Raw genomic sequence first — 14,933 nt, 5'->3', positions numbered from 1 at the left:
GGCTGGGCATGGTGGCTCACACCTGTAATCCCAGCACTTCAGGAGGACGAGGTGGGCAGATCCCTTGAGTCCAGAAGTTCAAGGCCAGCCTGGCTAACATGTCAAAACCCTGTCCCTACTAAAATACAAAAATTAGCCAGGCGTGGTGATGCAAACCTGTAATTGCCATTACTTTGGAGGCTGAGGCACCAGAATCGCTTGAACCCAGGAGGCAGAGGTTGCAGTAAACCAAGATTGCACCACTGCACTCCAGCCGGGGTGATAGAGCAATTCTATCTCAAAAAAAAATTAATAGGCTGGGTGTGGTGGCTCACTCCTGTAATCCCAGCACTTTGGGAGGCCAAGGCAGGTGGATCAATTGAGGTCAGGAGTTTGAGACCAGCCTGGCCAATATGGCGAAACCCCATCTCTACTAAAAATACAAAAGTTAGCCAGGCGTGGTGGCACACACCTGCAGTCCCAGCTACTTGGTAGGCTGAGGCACAAGAATCGCTTGAACCCAGGAGGCAGAGGTTGCAGTGAGCCAAGATTGTGCCACTACACTCCAGCCTGGGTGACGAAGCAAGACTCAATCTCAAAAATAAATAAATACATAAATAAATAAATATTATGAACATAAAATCTGTAAACTCAAAACTGTAAGAAGCAATAAATCAAATGACTCAATTTCTTCAACAGATAAAATATGAGGGGAAACAAAAAAAGAAGATGAAGGAGGCAGAGCCCACATGGCTTAGTCACTTCCCCCAAGTCTCCACCTCTTAACATACCACATTAGGGATTAAGTTTCAACACACGAATTTTGAGGAGTGATATGGTTTGGCTGTGTCCCCACCCAAATCTCAACTTGAATTGTATCTCCCAGAATTCCCACATGTTGTGGGAGGGACCGAAGGACCCAGAGGGAGGTAATTGAATCATGGGGGCTGGTCTTTCCCGTGCTATTCTTGTGATAGTGAATAAGTCTCATGAGATCTGATGGGTTTATCAGGGGGTTCCGCTTTTTCTTCTTCCTCATTTTCTCTTGCTGCTGCCATATAAGAAGTGCCTTTCACCTCCCGCCATGATTCTGAGGCTTCCCCAGCCACATGGAACTGTAAGTCCAATTAAACCTCTTTTTCTTCCTAGCCTCAGGTGTGTCTTTATCAGCAGCATGAAAACAGACTAATAGAGGGGGACACCAACATTCAGACCACAGCAGGCAGGAAGGGGTTTGTGATTGCACTGAGGTACACAGAGAGCACCTCGGCTGCCTGCCAAATTATTTATCTCAGCCTAGGTAGGAGTCACAAGAATGCTCAACTTTTAATAATTCATTAATGCATACATTGATTGTATACAGTTTTCTGTCTCTAATATGTTAGGCAATAAAAAAGATTTAAAATAAAAATAAATGTTTAAATGTAAATCACATTAGGCTGTCCCTGTGCCTGAAACTTTCCAATAACTTTCCATCACTATCTGAACAAAATCAAAATTCCTTCCTTCCAGCTGGACACGGTGGCTCACGCCTGTAATCCTAGCACTTTGGGAGGCTGAGGCGGGCGGATCACCTGAGGTGGAGAGTTTCAGACCAGCCTGACCAACATGGAGAAACCCTGTCTCTACTAAAAATACAAGCCTGCAGTCCCAGCTACATGGGAGGTTGAGGCAGGAGAATTGCTTGAACTGGGGAGACAGAGGCTGCAGTGAGCCAAGATCACACCACTGCACTCCAGCCTGGGTGACAGAGCGAGGTTCCATCTCAAAAAAAAAAAAAAATCCTTTCTCCCAATCTCATATTCTTCCATTCTCCATTTTGTTTTGTTTTGTTTTGTTTTAATAGAAAGAGGGTCTCACTGTGTTGCCCAGGCTGGTCTTGAACTCCTGGTGATGGCAGCAGTGACCCATCTGGAGTGGCTGCTGTGAAGATGCCTCTGCAGCAGAGGAGGCATGACCAGGACTGCACACTCCACAGAACTGGCAGGTGTCAGGAACAGACAAGAGCCCTGTCCCCTAACAAGTTGGCAGGATGGGAGCCCCTCGCTCCTGGGTGCAGCTGTGGCTGCCCAGTGATGGCTCCAGACCTGAGCATCCCTGCACTCAAGGGCTCAGGAAACCCCCCTGCCCCCACAGGCTCGGAAGTACCTGCTCCTGCTCTCTGGCCTCTCCCACTCCCTGTACCTGCTACAGAGCAGAGCTAAGTGTGACTGAGCCCAGGTGCTGTCACAACCTGGCTGGGTATGCACACTCAGGGCCGGGCTGACACACCAGCTCCCTGCCATCTAGGTCCCCTCCTGACTTTGGGCGCTGATGTGCACAGGAGGGAGGCTGAGTGGGGGCTGAGGGCGGCTCAGTGTGGGCCTGCAAGTGCCCCTTGGCACAAACGGCCTGGGCACAGTGGATGGCATGTTGATGGCAGCAGGAGGCAGACAGGCTCCTAAGCAGAAAGGGGTAGATCCCCAGTGAAACCTCACCTTCAAGCCAGGAACAAAGTGGTGCTTTTTCTGGGCCTTCCCATGGCTGCCCATGGACTAATCAGCATGCACTTCTTCCCTTCTGAGCCCATAAAAACCCCAGACTCTTCCAGATTTAAGTAGACATTGGGACTACCAGCAGCAGGAAGGAGCTGCAGGTCTCCTCAACCCATCAGGACAACCTACCTGAAGAAAGGAGCTACCCACTGTGGGTCTCCTCTCTGCTGAGAGCTGGACACTTGTCAGGACAACTTGCCTGTACAAAGGAGCTACCCACTGTGGGCCTCCTCTCCACTCAGAGCTGGACACTCATCAGGACAACCTGCCTGTGGAAAGGAGCTACCCATCTTGGGTCTCCTGAGAGCTGTTCTGTCACTCAATGAAGCTTCTCTCCACCTTGCTCACCCTCCAGTTGTCCACATACCTCATTCTTCCTGGAGTTGGGACAAGAATTCAGGACCAGCCAAATGGTGGGACTGAAAGAGCTGTAACACAAACAGGGCTGAAACATGTACCCTCATTTGCCATGTTGCAGGTGACAAGAAGGAGAGAAAAGCTGCAGCCCCTCAGGGAGCTCAGACCTAGGGGCTCCCCAGGCCAGGACTGTGACATCTTCTTTTGGGCTTTGCAGTTCCTGGCATCTCCAAGCTTCTGAGCACCACCATGTTCCCCTCATCCAGGCGTGGTGCCTGCAGTGGAAGCTGCATGCGGTAGTCTGGTCCAGCTGCAGCCTCACACGGAGTTGGCACCGTGTCAGTGCCTGGAATTACCTGCCCCACCGCAGCAGCCAGCATGCCTGGCTGTGTGCAGTGGCTGGACCCCATGCTCACTGGCCCATACCCCCCTGGCTGCTCCGTGCCTGGCTCACCCTTGGCAGGTGTGGGATCCAGGCCAATAGCACAAGCCAAGCACAAACTGCCAGGCCAAGTAGGACAAAAGAGCCCAGCGGGCATGAGCAATACTGAGGCAGAAGGCACTGCCAGCCACAGAGGTTTCCAGCTGGCAAAGCAACACCCCAAGGATCCCATGACACTGGCCTCAAGCAATCCTCCTGCCTCAGCCTCCCAAAGTGCTGGGATTATAGGCATGAGGACTGTTCCTGGCCATTCTTTGCCTTTTTAAAGGTACTGCAGTCACATTAGCTTTCTTTCTGTTTCTTGAGTATGCTAACTTTATTTTACATTAACTCTTCCTTCTGTCTGGGGACTTCACATGTGTCTTTTGTTTAGAGTAATTTTACCCCGCATCTTATATGAAGAGGGCTTCTGTGCTCCCTCGAATCCATTATCTATTATATCTTCCTATTTTATATTTTTCCTAGTACTTATCATTATCTGAAATTACCTTCCTTAATTATTTACTTTTTCTGTCTTCCACTAAAACAAAAGCATCATGAGAGCAATGACTTGTCTGACCAATTCACTGTTGTAACCCCTACTCCTAGAACAGTGCCTGGCACACAAAAGGTACTCAGTGAATTAAATCACTCAGAGACAGTGTGTAGTATAAGAAGAGAAGAGAACCAAGAACAGACCATAGGAAATGCCTACATTTAAGAAAGACATAGATAAAGAGAAGGAAGCTAAGAAACCACCTGAATCAAGAAAAAGAGGTGACCCAGGAGCCAGAGAGTAAACTGATGATTCCTTATATTATTTACTGTTAATAATGAACTTGTCCCTTGGACCTTGTATTAGTCCATTCTCACACTGCTATTAAAAAATACCTGAGACTGGGCAATTTATTTTTTAAAATAAGTTTTTTTGTTTTGTTTTGTTTTTCTGAGACAGGGCCTTATTCTGTCGCCCAGGCTGGAGTGCAGTGGTGCAATCTCGGCTCGCCGCAACCTTCACCTCACAGGTTCAAGTGATTCTCCTGCCTCAGCCTCCCAAGTAGCTGGGATTACAGGTGCCCATCACTAAGCCTGGTTAATTTTTTGTGTTTGTATTTTTTAGCAGAGACGGGGTTTCACCATGTTGGCCAGGCTGGTCTCAAACTCCCGACCTCAAGTGACCCACCCACCTCGACCTCCCAAAGTACTGTGATTACAAGCATCAGCCACCACACCCAGCCTGAAAAATAAGTTTAATTGGCTGTTAGTTCTTCAGGTTGTACAGGAAGCAAAGTAGCTTCTACTCCTGGGGAGGCCTCAGGGTGCAAGGTGAAGGGGAAATAGTCATGTCTTACATGGATGGAGCAGGAAGAGAGAGAAGAGGGAGGGGCTACACACTTTTAAATAATCAGATGTCCCAAGAACTCACTATCATGATGACAGGCCCAAGGGGGATAGTGTTAAACCATGAGAAACTGCCTCCATGATCCAATAACCTCCCACCAGGCCCCACCTCCAACATTGGGGATTACAATTGAACATGAAATTTGGATGGGGACACAGATCCAAACCATATCAGACCTGATGTTTGATATTTGTCCAATGCTACTGACTTCTAGACTTCCCCTTCCCCAATTACCTCTTGAACTGAGAGGTTTCCAGCTGTCCAGGAAAAGCTGATTCAGCCCACCTCCCTCAGAGCCCACCTTTGGTTCAACCCTTAGGACAAAGTTGACAGCAACAGAAAAGTTCTATTCAAGAAAACTTATGGTCATTGTGAAATCCACCTGACTCATCTCAAAGAACACATGACTTAAGACAGAGGACCAGCTTCAGAAAAGCTGCATCAGGTAGCAGAAGTTTCAGTAATGCTAGCAATCACCTTGGATTAACAACCTAATCTCTTCCCTAGTGTTCTGATAAGACCGACATTCTTGTATAAACAAATAGAATGGGTAAGGAGATCCCACAGCTGAGTGCCATGTTACAGGAGGAGGCTTAAAGCAGATTTGATTCTTAAAGAAATGAAACAATGTGACACTCTTTGTATGCCAACATTTTGGACTAAAATTCCTAACCATCACAGACATTAGATAAAAGAATTTAAAGGAACTCAATAAGAATGCAACACTTGATTTCCAGAGTTTTGAAAGAGTTAAGAATAACAGACAAAGGCTAAATTTCCCAGTAGAGGCAAGTAATTGAAGAAAGAATAGCAAATAGCAATAAAATAAATCATATGTATTGATTAAGGCTCTTCAGAGAAAGAGAACCAACAAAAGTGTGTGTGCGTGTGTGTGTGTGTGTGTGTGTGTGTGTGTATAGGAGGGAAGAGAACATGGTAAAATACATACATATATGTCAGTGTGCCTACACAGATACACACACGTACATTGCTGAACAATTTCCCACATATTATACATAGAAATAAAACAAATATATGATACGTGTATATATATATTTCTTTGAACCATTTGAAAGTGAGGTACAGACATCATGAAGTGAGGTTTAGACATCACCTCTAAATATTTCTTTTTCTTTTTTGAGATGGAGTCTCGCTCTGTTACGAGGCTGGAGTACAGTGGCACGATCTCAGGACACGGCAACCTCCACCTCCCTGGTTCAAGTGATTCTCTTGCCTCAGCCTCCCAAGTAACTGGGACTACAGGCACGTGCCACCACGCCCAGCTAATTTTTGTATTTTTAGCAGAGACAGGATTTCACCATGTAGGCCAGGATGGTCTTGATCTCTTGACCTTGTGATCCACCCACCTCGGTCTCCCAAAGTGCTGGGATTACAGGCGTGAGCACTGCACCCGGCCAACATCACCTCTAAATATTTCAACATATATGTTCTAACATTCTCCACTAGGCTGGGTGAGGTGGCTCAGGCCTCTAATCCCAGCACTTTGCAGGGCTGAGGTGGGCAGATCACTTGCGCTCAGGTGTTCAAGACCAGCCTGGGCAACATGGCAAAATCCTGTCTCTACAGAAAATACAAAAATTAGCCAAGCATGGTAGTTTATGCCTGTAGTCCCAGCTACTCAGGAGGTTGAGGTGGGAGGATCACTTGAGCCCAGGAGGTCGAGGTTGCAGTGGGCATGATGACACCACTCAGTGCACTTCAGCTTAGGCAACAGAGTGAGACCTTGTTTCAAAAAGGAAGGAAGAAGGAAGGAAGGAAAGAAGAAAGGAAGGAAGGAAGAAAGGAAGGCGGGAAGGGAGGGAGGGAGGCAAGGAGGGAAAATACACTGTAAAACAACTTATTTGGAAAGAGTTTCAGTAAATCCAAAGATTCATTAACAATACCAACAGACTTTATGTACACACTGCACTCCTGGGGGATACACATCAAATATCAGCTATAATTTATACTTTTGAGGCCATTAGAAAGCCTCTGTGAATTAAGATAGACTAAAGAGACACAACAACAAAATATAGTGAATGAAGCTTGGTAAATTCTGGCCAAAAAACATTAGTTAAAAAGACATTTTGTAGACAATTGAGAAATATGAATTTGAACGAGATATTACACAGTATTATAATTTTCTTACATGTGTTAATATTATTGTTTATAGAGAAGAATCTTCTTTTCTTTTTTTTTCTTTTTTTAAGAGAAGGCAAAATTGCACTGGCATGATCTCAGCTCACTGCAGCCTCGAACTCCTGGGCTCAGGCGATCCTCCTGCTTCAGCCTCTTAATTAACTGGGATTACAGGTGTGAGCCACCATGTCCAGCTCACATGTTCTGTTCTTATACATAAGCATCTTCTAGAAAGAAATTCTGAGTTTCCTTCTATTTAACAACCCTCGTTGTATAATCATTGGACAAAGTTGACAAGCTCTAATCATTCACACAACATAAGCGAGGAAAATTCTCTTAATGACAGGCCATTAAGTCACATTTCTGAGCTGAAGTCTCCTTGATCCATTGCCTTGACATAGTACATACAAGTTCCTCCATGTACCTGAAATAAGCCATCCAGAACATAACAGGAAAGTAAGCACCAGCGTGACAAGAGTAAAGTGAAAAATATATCTTTAGGAAGCCACACACTATAACCCATTCCCAACTCCATTGTAAATTTTGTAAAGAAATTAACTATCCACAGCCAGGCGTGGTGGCTCATGCTGGTAATCCTTGCACTTTGGGAGGCCGAGGCAGGTGGATCACAAGGTCAGGAGATCCAGATCATCTTGGCTAACATGGTGAAATCCCATCTTTACTAAAAATGCAAAAAATTAGCTGGGCATGGTGGCACGCGCCTGTAGTCCCAGCTACTTGGGAGGCTGAGGCAGGAGAATTGCTTGAACCCAGGAGGCAGAGATTGCAGAGACACATGATCGCACCACTGCACTCCAGCCTGGGCAACAGAGCAAGGCTCCATTGCAAAAAACAAACAAGCAAAATAAGGAAATTAACTAAACATTCATGACATTTGGTACACAATAGATTATAATTCTTTTTAATTATAAAATACTTAAAAAATATAGATAGTCATCACAATGGCTGCATGATAAAAATGGCTGGCAAAACTTTTTAGTGTATTGAAAAATTACTAAAGATGGCCAAATAGGAACAGCTCCAGTCTACAGCTCCCAGCGTGAGCAACGCAGAAGACGGGTGATTTCTGCATTTCCAACTGAGGTACTGGGTTCATCTCACTGGGGCTTGTTGGACAGTGGGTGCAGGACAGTGGGTGCAGCCCACCGAGTGTGAGCAAAAGCAGGGTGAGGCATTGCTTCACCTGGGAAGCACAAGGGGTCAGGGAATTCCCTTTCCTAGCCAAGGCAAGCTGTGACAGATGGCACCTGGAAAATCAGGTCACTCCCACCCTAATACTGCACTTTTCCAATGGTCTTAGCAAATGGCACACCAGGAGATTATATTCCGCACCTGGCTCGGAGGGTCCCATGCCCAAGGAGTCTCACTCATTGCTAGCACAGCAATCTGAGATCGAACTGCAAGGCTGCAGCAAGGCTGGGAGAGAGGTGCCCGCCATTGCTGATGCTTGAGTAGGTAAACAAAGTGGCTGGGAAGCTCGAACTGGGTGGAGCCCACCGCAGCTCAAGGAGGCCTTCCTGCCTCTGCAGACTCCACCTCTGTGGGCAGGGCAGCAGAAACCTCTGCAGACTTAAATGTCCCTGTCTGACAGCTTTGAAGAGAGTAGTGGTTCTCCCAGCACACAGTTTGAGATCTGAGAACAGACAGACTGCCTCCTCAAGTGGGTCCCTGACCTCCAAGTAGCCTTCCTGGAAGGCACCCCCGAGTAGGGGCATACTGACACCTCACACAGCCAGGTACCCCTCTGAGACAAAGCTTCCAGAGGAATGATCAGGCAGCAATATTTGCTGTTCAGGAATATTCGCTGTTCTGCAGCCTCCACTGCTGATACCCAGGCAAACAGGGTCTGGAGTGCACCTCCAGCAAACTCCAACAGACCTGCAGCTGAGGGTCCTGACTGTTAGAAGGAAAACTAACAAACACAAAGGACATCCACACCAACACCCCATATGTACATCACCATCATCAAAGACCAAAGGAAAATAAAACCACAAACATGGGGAAAAAACAGAGCAGAAAAGCTGAAAATTCCAAAAATCAGAGCACCTCTCCTCCTCCAAAGGAAACCAGCTCCTCGCCAGCAACAGAACAAAGCTGGACGGAGAATGACTTTGACGAGTTGAGAGAAGAAGGTTTCAGACGATCAAACTTCTCCGAGCTAAAGAAGGAAGTTTGAACCCATCACAAAGAAGCTAAAAACCTTGAAAAAAGATTAGATGAATGGCTAACTAGAATAACCAGTATAGAGAAGTCCTTAAATGACCTGATGGAGCTGAAAACCATGGCACGAGAAGTACGTGACAAATGCACAAGCTTCAGTAGCCGAGTCGATCAACTGGAAGAAAGAGTATCAGTGATTGAAGATCAAATGAATGAAATGAAGCAAGAAGAGAAGTTTAGAGAAAAAAGAGTAAAAAGAAATGAACAAAGCCTCCAAGAAATATGGGACTATGTGAAGAGACCAAATCTACGTCTGATTGGTGTACCTGAAAGTGATGGGGAGAATGGAACCAAGTTAGAAAACACCCTGCAGGATATTATCAGAATATTCAGAACTTCCCCAACCTAGCAAGGCAGGCCAACATTCAAATTCAGTAAATACAGAGAATACCACAAAGATGCTCCTTGAGAAGAGCAACTCCAAGACACATGATTTTCAAATTCACCAAAGTTCAAATGAAGGAAAAAATATTAAGGCAGCCAGAGAGAAAGGTCAGGTTACCCACAAAGGGAAGCCCATCAGACTAACAGCGGATCTCTCGGCAGAAACTCTACAAGCCAGAAGAGAGTGGGGGCCAATATTCAACATTCTGAAAGAAAAGAATCTTCAACACAGAATTTCATATCCAGCCAAACTAAGCTTCCTAAGTGAAGGAGAAATAAAATTATTTACAGACAAACAAATGCTGAGAGATTTTGTCATCACCAGGCCTGCCCTACAAGAGCTCCTGAAGGAAGCACTAAACATGGAAAGGAACAACCACTACCAGCCACTGCAAAAACATGCCAAATTGTAAAGACCATCAAGGCTAGGAAGAAACTGCATCAACTAACGAGCAAAATAACCAGCTAACATCATAATGACAGGATCAAATTCACACTTAACAATATTAACCTTAAATGTAAATAGGCTAAATGCTCCAATTAAAACACACAGGCTGGCAAATTGGATAAAGAGTCAAGACACATCTGTGTGCTGTATTCAGGAAACCCATCTCACATGCAGAGACATATATAGGCTCAAAATAAAGGGATGGAGGAAGATCTATCAAGCAAACGGAAAACAAAAAAAGACAGGGGTTGCAATCCTAGTCTCTGATAAAACAGACTTTAAACCAACAAAGATCAAAAGAGACAAAGAAGGCCATTACATAATGGTAAAGGGATCAATTCAACAAGAACAGCTAACTATCCTAAATATATATGCACCCAATACAGGAGCACCCAGATTCATAAAGCAAGTCCTTAGACACTTACAAAGAGACTTAGACTCCCATACAATAATAATGGGAGACTTTAACACCCCACTGTCAATATTAGACAGATCGAGACAGAAAGTTAACAAGGATATCCAGGAATTGAACTCAGCTCTGCACCAAGCAACCTAATAGACATCTACAGAACTCTCTACCCCAAATCAACAGAATATACATTCTTCTCAGCACCACATCACACTTATTCCAAAATTAACTACCTGGTTGGAAGTAAAGCACTCCTCAGCAAATGTAAAAGAACAGAAATTATAACAAACTATCTCTCAGACCACAGTGCAACCAAACTAGAACTCAGGATTAAGAAACTCACTCAAAACCGCTCAACTACATGGAGACTGAACAACCTGCTCCTGAATGACTACTGGGTACATAATGAAATGAAGGCAGAAATAAAGATGTTCTTTGAAACCAACGAGAGCCAAGACACAACATACCAGAATCTCTGGGATGCATTCAAAGCAGTGTGTAGAGGGAAATTTATAGCACTAAATGCCCACAAGAGAAAGGGAAAGATCCAAAATTGACACCCTAACATCACAATTAAAAGAACTAGAAAAGCAAGAGCAAACACATTCAAAAGCTAGCAGAAGGCAAGAAATAACTAAAATCCGAGCAGAACTGAAGGAAATTGAGACACAAAAAACCCTTCAAAAAATTCATGAATCCAGGAGCTGGTTTTTTGAAAGGATCAACAAAATTGATAGACCGCTAGCAAGACTAATAAAGAAGAAAAGAGAGAAGAATCAAATAGACGCAATAAAAAATGATAAAGGGGATATCACCACCGATCCCACAGAAATACAAACTACCATCAGAGAATACTACAAACACCTCTACGCAAATAAACTAGAAAATCTAGAAGAAATGGATAAATTCCTTGACACATACACACTCCAAGACTAAACCAGGAAGAAGTTGAATCCCTGAATAGACAAACAACAGGCTCTAAAATTGAGGCAATAATTAATACCCTACCAACCAAAAAAGGTCCAGGATCAGACAGATTCACAGCTGAATTCTACCAGAGGTACGAGGAGGATCTGGTACCATTCCTTCTGAAACTATTCCAATCAACAGAAAAAGAGGGAATCCACCCTAACTCATTTTGTGAGGCCAGCACCATCCTGATAACAAAGCCTGGCAGAAACACAACAAAAGAAGAGAATTTTAGACCAATATCCCTGATGAACATCGATGCAAAAATCCTCAATAAAATACTGGCAAACCGAACCCAGCACCACATCAAAAAGCTTATACACCATGATCAAGTGGGCTTCATCCCTGGGACGCAAGGATGGTTCAACATATGCAAATTGATAAATGTAATCCAGCATATAAACAGAACCAAAGACAAAAAACACATGGTTATCTGAATAGATGCGGAAAAGGCCTTTGACAAAATTCAGCAACCCTTCATGCTAAAAACTCTCAATTAATTAGGTATTGATATAACATGGCTCAAAATAATAAGAGCTATTTATGACAAACCCACAGCCATTATCATACTGAATGGGCAAAAACTGGAAGCATTCCCTTTGAAAACTGGCACAAGACAGGGATGCCCTCTCTCACCACTCCTATTCAACATTGTGTTGGAAGTTCTGGCCAAGGAAATCAGGCAGGAGAAAGAAATAAAGGGTATTCAATCAGGAAAAGAGGAAGTCAAATTGTCCCTGTTTGCAGATGACGTGATTGTGTTCCAGGCCCATGTCACAAGGCACACTCATGTGGCCATGCATGGGTGGACAGGCTGCACATGATAGCCTTTCCCAATGCCTGCCTTCTCTTTCAACAAATGAAACAGATGAAGTGTCCCTATTCCAATCAAAGATCTCCATTTGTGTTCTGGCAAGGATCTCCTCTTGATTTCTCAAGGGTTTGGCTCCTATAACTTTTGCCTCTTTGTCCTGCATCATAAATATTGTCCCTCTATTAAATAACTCCCATGAACATATATACTCTAGTATTTCCTATTTACAAAGGAGTGCATTGTCCTTACATCCTTCTCTACCTAGTGACCCATTTCTGCCTTCTCACCTCAATCTCTTCAAGTAGACTTCCATCATCATGATTCCACCGAGATTGTGTTTACAAGATCACCAGTGATCTTCATGTTGCCAAATCCAGTGGTCATTTCTGTTCTTACTTGATCTTTCAGAAACATTGAACCCAATTCACTTACCTCTTCCTAAAATTTTTTACTTCATTTCTGAGGTATCATATTCTCCAGTTTTCCCAAGGTGTCTCCTTTGTTTGCTCTTCCTTTTCTACTAGAACTCTAAACTTTGCAGTGTTTCAGGGTCCTGTCCTGGGCTTTTTCCTCTTCTGTATTTATATTTTCTCTGATGATCTCACTTGTGTCAGGCTTTAAATTCCTTATTCTTGCCAATGACACTCAAGCCCTGACCTCTCCTCCGATCTTCAGACTGAAGAACCAAACTGCCTCCTTAATGTTTCCACATACACAAGATATTTTCCCTAATTTAACTCTTTAACTTTACTATTTCTTGGAGTATTCATAAGATTTTCAGTTGGCTGTCCTACGATGGAATCTAGAATTTACTTGCCAGATCAGATATTGGGGAAAAATTTTAAAAAAATATTAGACTAAGAGATAGAATTCTTTGTTTCTCAATTGTCATATAATTATTTTTTTTAAGGCTATTTTTCTGTTTTGGAATAAGGTAATTATGCCTGCAATACTTAATTTCTTATACATGTTTCTCCCATGATTTAACCAAAATCTTTGTATACTTTTTTCTTATAATTTTGTGACCAGATCTTTATATTGACCATGTTTTTAAGGCTGTCTACTATAAGCTACTTGCACACATTATAATACTAATCCTAATTCTAGGCCACCACTATTGGCTCTTCTTTCCTTTTCTCTCCACACTCGTCTGTTCACATAGCTTCAATCATCCCTTCTACATTAGTGTTTGCCAAATGGTCCTCCTCTAGTGCTGATTCTTCTCTGCCTTCAGGTCCACATTTCTGATGGTCCACTGGACAACTGTAACCAACCAATGTTCCACCCAAAAATTAACACAACCAAAATGGAATTATCTTATTTTCCTTGCTCCCAAACCAGTAACTAGCTGCCATTCTCTAAGCCACCTGGGCATTACTCCACTTCCTCTCTTCTCCCGCAGCTCATCATCACATCCTTCATTTCTTACTTCAGCACAGCTACATAATGCCGTGGTGACATGATTATGCATTTAAGGTCAGAAACACTTGGGAACATTAGTTAACTGAGATCTCCATGCCTCACTTTGCTCATTTCTAATATAAAGTTAAAAATACACACCAGAATTGTCTTGAAGAGTACATGATCTAAAACATACAAGAACCTAACACCATATAACAAGTGCTCACCATATGTTGTACTCTTCCCTACCTTCCATTTCCATGGTCCCTCACAATATCTCATTTCTAAACTTTGTAAAAAGTTGGGTGCACACTTTTACTTTTTACTAAACTATAAATTCCTTCAAGGTTGATTTTTGTATATTCATGTTAGATTTATCTGAAGCACAGTGCATGCACCAGGCGTTCAGTGAACATTTCTTCAAAAAAATGACTAAAGTGATTATCTTATCAGGAAGTTTGTTATAGAATATAAGAATTTATTTTCAGTATAATAAAGACTTCCAAGACACTTTTAATTTCAGTATAGATATTTATTAAGCCACTTCAAATATTTGGTAGTAATTCACTTGACTGTTTTAGGTGTGGGAGCAATAACTGATGGCTTCATCCCTCAGTTCATCTTTGTTTCCTGAAGAGATAAACATCTTAAAGGAGTTCTGTACTGACTTTACAGTCATTGTCCACGTTCACAGGAAGGCACTGTTGTCAATTATCAGGCTCTGAGTTAATTTCATTTTTGCATTGCCCTTGTTACAGTTATTAGTTTTTGAATCAAAAGTAAGTCAGGGCTCAGCAAGATGGCCCATGTCTGTAATCCCAACACTTTGGGAGGTCCAGGTGGAAGGATTGCTTGAGGCCAGGAGTTTGAGACCAGCCTGGTCAACAGAGCAAGACCCTGTTTCAACCAAAAAAAAAAAAAAAAATTGGTCAGGTGTGGTAGTACACACCTGTAGTCCCAGCTACTTGGGAGGCTGAGCCAGAAGGATCACTTGAGCTGAGGAGTTCCAGGCTGCAGTGAGTTGTGATCACACTACTACACTCCAGCCTGAGTGAGCAAGACCCTGTCCGTATAAAAAAGAAAAATAATAACATGGAAGGTTTTTTTAAAAAAAAAAGATTGGAATATATATCACATATGTAGTACCTCTCTTACCCTAAGACTGTGGTTCTCAAACTTCTATATGAATCACCCTACTCCTGTGCTGTCCAATGCTGTGGCCAGCCACATGTGACAACTGAGCACCTGAAAAGTACAGACCATGCATGCACGTAAATGTTCAGTGCAGCACTATTCACAATAGCAAAAATATGGAATCAACCTAAATGCCCATCAATGACAGATTGAATAAAGAAAATGTGGTACATATACACCATGGAATACTATACAGCCATAAAAAAGAATGAGATCATGTCTTTTGCAGGAACATCGATGG

This window comes from Pongo pygmaeus, chromosome 5 (assembly GCF_028885625.2).
Source record: "Pongo pygmaeus isolate AG05252 chromosome 5, NHGRI_mPonPyg2-v2.0_pri, whole genome shotgun sequence".
NCBI lineage: Eukaryota > Metazoa > Chordata > Mammalia > Primates > Hominidae > Pongo > Pongo pygmaeus.
The sequence above is the reverse complement of the archived record's forward strand: the minus strand, read 5'-3'. Positions refer to the sequence as shown.